Genomic DNA, 4,614 nt, shown 5'->3' with positions numbered 1-4,614 from the left:
CTCTCCACCCTCAGGCTGCATCCAGCTCCCTCAAATCATGCTTCATCCCGTCTTCAACTTTCACTCCTGTTACACTGCCTTTCCCTCAATGACCACTTACCTTCTCCCTGCTAACACAGGTTCCTTCACAAATGCCTGAGAAGCGAGGAAGCTCCAAGGTCCCCCTGGATGTGCTGGGGAAACCTAGTCCTTCAGGATGAACTACTCTGTGCACACTGAAGTTCTGAAAACACTGGACGCTGTGTTTCCTAACTTTCCTTCAATAATTACAGGTGCATTTGCCAATTAAAAGCCCTAAAAAGTTATGCCATTCAGAAATCTATTTAACTTTGTATTATCTAGATTTTTACAGACATATCTTGATTATGAAACACTTTTCTGGTAAAACAAGGCTTCTTGGAAGGAGTGACAGCTGAGCTGAGTCCTGGAGGTACAGAAGAAGGGAGCAGGTGAAGGGAGTAGAGAAGAAAATAAGGGGATGGTTAACTGGACTTGGCAGGAAGGCAAATCAGGAAGGGCTGGGTTTAAGCTCTGAGGGCCATGGGAAGCTTCTGAGGGCTTCAAGGGCATATTCAATCAGATTGGCATTGACTCTTACTTTTGACATTTATTTATTCCTTGGAGAACTAGAGTAGACAAAACATGTTGCATTATTACCCATTATCTATACGCACATTACAGAGGTTTCACAAAATGGATCTAATTCTTGTTACATGTAATGCCCACTAATATTTTCTATTATTTTTTCCTCCTCTTGGAAATCACTTAAGAAGCTGTTCCAATAACCCAAGCAAGCAAAGATAGAGAGTAAAACTTTCTAACACCTGAATGTGAGTGTGGAGGCCGCTCACCTTCTCCCCGATGTGCCGGATGAATAAATGAGAGTGACCTACTTCCAGAGAAACAGAAGAGCCTATTCGAGTTCTTCTGCTAAGGAGCAGTTAATTCTTATAACCTCTGTGTGCGATCTCCATTGTCTCTTGTTGCAAGTAAGCGGTTGTAATACCACTGAGGGCAGAAAATCAGTCAGATTTTTTTTTGTTCATTAGGACAGCATTGGGACATTGGTGGACACATTGTGGGTGCTTCAAACCCACTTATTGATTGCATTCCCTTGCACCGGATTGATGATTCTTCGTCCTTTGTAGGGCAAAGAAGTTTAGCAGGCTGAGAAACAGTAGCAAGCTTCACCTCAGCAGTGTGCATGCCCCCACAGGTGATCAGAGTCACCTGGGAAATATCTCCTACTCCTGGGCTCATTGGCTCAGGAACGGAGTGCCTGCATCCCAGAGAGGGGCCGCTGAATCTCCTGCTGTCAAACCTCCCAGAAGGTAAAGTCCAGAACGGCCACCATGTTTGCATTCTTCTTTTCTTTCTGCAAGGGTCACTACTGTCTTTCTGTCCCTTCCAGAGCTGCCATCTGCTCTCACTGCTGAGGTCTTCTTCCAGGACTGGATCCAAAATGGGGCTCAGTCTCAGCTTCCTCCTCCTTGCTGTCTCTGAAAAAGAGGGCTCTCACCTTTTTGGTTTAAGGGCCTCCTGCCAAACAGAGATGGAGCAATAAACCATCAAGCGTGGGTGGCACAAGAACAATTGCCAGAATCTCAACATTTTTTCTGGATAGCCTAGAGCAGTGTGTTGGTGACCCCCGCCCCTGCCTGCGGGTGAATTTCACCAAGCCTCCCTTCCCCTGCTTCCCCCTTGCTCCAGATGAGGCCTTCCACTTCTTGCTGGCAGGTTTGAGGCCCGATTAATAGCTGAACAATAAATGAGTTAGTCACCCTCCAAGTTTTGAATGGCCAGAGCATTCCAGAAGAGTGACTGTCAGTGTTTCCCCTTTTCCACACAGGAAATAAATGACCTCAGGCCTCTCCCTCACAGTTACTCATGTACCCAAACTTCTTAAAAATCGTGGAAGGACTCGCTGGGCTGAGACCTAGTTTGCGGCGACATGGCTAAACACAGCAAGAAGGTCAGAATCATTGGTAAATATGGGACCCATTATGGTGCCTCCCTCAGGAAAACGATGAAGAAGGTTGAAGTAAGCCAGCATGCCAAGTACACCTGCTCCTTCTGTGGCAAAATCAGGACGAAAAGACAAGTTATGGGGATCTGGTATCGTGGTTCCTGCAATGAAAATGGTAGCCCGTGGTGCCTGGACGTACAACACCATTTAGGCAATTACCATAAAGTCAGCCATCAGAGGAATTGAAAGGCCAGGAGAGGCTCCACCATTTGAAACAATACTACTAGCCTATAATAAATGGGTTAATTTATACAAAATTACTTTGGCTTGTTGCATTAGTCTTACTTTCTCAAAATGCCTGAAAATTAAAAATCCTTCTAATTCTGGGGCGCCTGGGTGGCTCAGTCAGCTAAAGGTCTGACTCTTGATTTTGCTCAGGTCATGATCTCAGGGTCGTGGGATCGAGCCCCGCTGGGTGTGGAGTCTGCTTAAGCTTCTGTCTCTCCCTCTCCCCCTGCCCCTCCCCCCCTTAAAAAATTCCTTCTAATTTTTATTGGAAAAAAATTGTGGAAGGAAGCTGAAGTGTGGTGCATAGTACCCTTTACTTTCCTCTCTCCTCTCAGATAGTGTGGCTGGCAACTCCAGTTGCTATTCTGAAAAGTCTAGGACATCAGGGCTCTGTTGACATGTGTTACTGAAATGCCATGATGGGAAATTCTTGGGGCCAAAGGCCTGGGCAAAAGAAGGAAGCTGTCCAGATCCCAGTGGGGAGCTGCCTAGCTTCAAGGTGGCATCTATGATGATTAATTCAAGCCTTACATTTCTAGAACCTTATCTTCCTTGTGGGATTATTCTCAAGACTCCCTGTCAAAACTGGTAGTTTATAAACAAAGCTCCTTTGCACTTGCTTGGAGTGTTGGAAAGCAACTGGCAGCAAAGTGGCGACAATCGTCCTCTGCTGGTGGTGGGAACGCAGTTGGTTTTCCTTTTCTTCCTTCCGTTTGTCTGTATATCTGACTTGTTTACCTAAGGAAATATTTATTGGTAATAAGAGGAAAAAATCAAAATTGTTCAGCAGGAAGTATGTCCCACCGTTCCCATATAATTGCAGATAGTGGCATTCTGTTGTTCATATTGAAAAGATCATCTTTTTTAAATTTCTAAACCTATGAAGGAGAACATAGCCCCGGTTTTGGCAACATAGCATCTTGTTGGACAATCTTAGCTCCTTGCCTTATTACACTGGGAAGACCTTGCAAAATGTACTGCGTCTGTCTGAGCCCAAGCGTCTTTGCCTCGAGAGGGGCCTGATATCTTCCTCACAGGAGGGTGAGAAGCACTAAAGCACTCCTTCATGCTTAGTAGATTATGTGTGCTCGAGAAACATTTGCTGTTTTTCTTCTCACCTCAACCCTGAGATCTCAGAAAGTGTCCTTACAGAGCAACCAATACACAGTCCAAAGAATCTTTAGAAGGAAACTCAGCGTGCATCCAGCCCGACTTCTCCAGAGTCCTGTCTGCAGCCTCCCTGGCCAGCGGTCCCTGAGCCTTGGGGGAAGGCAGCCCCCTGCTCCCCTGGGAGCAGGCGGGCAACTCCACTGCAGGGTGCTGTCACCATGATCACAATGTCACTTGCTTTTTATTTAGCACAGATTTGACCCTCTATAAAATTCTACATGTTGTTCTTAAATCTAACCTCCAGACTCTCCACGAAGAGCTAGCAGGCTCCCTCTTCCACCCCAGAGTCCATCGGCTACCAGCACCAAACTAGCTCCTTGCATACTGTAGAGCGGGGTCTAGGCATGGCAGAGGCCTTCTTAAGTGACACAAAGCAAATGAGTAACTGAACCACGTCTCTGGCAGCGGGCAATATTTCCAATGCAGATCTACCATACAGCCCCCGGGGCTCTCTAATGGCTCTTCCAACTTCGTCCATTCGCCTCCTGTTGGCTGATTTATCAGTACCTTTCCTCTCCTCTCCCCAACACCGACTTTCCCTTTCCCTTAGCATTTGTGAAGACAGAGGTTTTTGTTCCTGCCTGGAGGATGTGACTGAGCAAGATGATTGGGAAAATTGTTTTTGTTCATTCCATCACACCAGGTAAGGAAGAAGATAGAATTTAATGAAGTGACAAGTACAGAAATAGAGCAATCAGGCAATAAAATNCAGAAATAGAGCAACCAGGCAATAAAATTAATAATCATTCTGGTTTTATCCTTTAAAAAGTTCCTATAGGGCTAAACTCAGTGATACCCAACCAGACCATCAAATTGTTATTTTTGTATGGAGGGAAACGGAAGCTCTTTGGGATAATTCTTTTGCATTCCAGGCTTTCAGTGGAAAAGAAAGAGACACACACTGTAGACCATTAAGTACTTGCGAGACGTGATTTTCGGATGTAACTCAATTACTCAGTGCTTAAAAAGAGGCTAGGAGAAATATTTCTATATCTGGGCAGGGGCATTGTCAGATTAAAGGTGCAGTAGTTCTAAATGCTGTTTGTTCCAGCCCTGTGTTCGATTGCCGCAATGTGAGCGTCTTGCCTGGGCTGGTGGATTATTAACAGAGGTTATTGGTCTCCATGGCAAGATGATTGCTCTAAACGTAATCTCATTTATGGAGTGCAAAAAAAAAAAAAAGGACTTCA

The 4,614-nt window shown here is 45.3% G+C and overlaps 1 pseudogene; it reads left to right on the top strand.

Annotated features, from left to right (window-relative positions):
- The first annotated feature begins 1,926 nt into the window (after positions 1–1,926).
- Positions 1,927–2,664, top strand: LOC100482190 (annotated as a pseudogene).
- Positions 2,665–4,614: the final 1,950 nt, after the last annotated feature.

The sequence above is a fragment of the Ailuropoda melanoleuca genome, chromosome 6, assembly GCF_002007445.2.
Source record: "Ailuropoda melanoleuca isolate Jingjing chromosome 6, ASM200744v2, whole genome shotgun sequence".
In the NCBI taxonomy this organism is placed as follows: domain Eukaryota; kingdom Metazoa; phylum Chordata; class Mammalia; order Carnivora; family Ursidae; genus Ailuropoda; species Ailuropoda melanoleuca.
The sequence above is the reverse complement of the archived record's forward strand: the minus strand, read 5'-3'. Positions and strand labels throughout refer to the sequence as shown.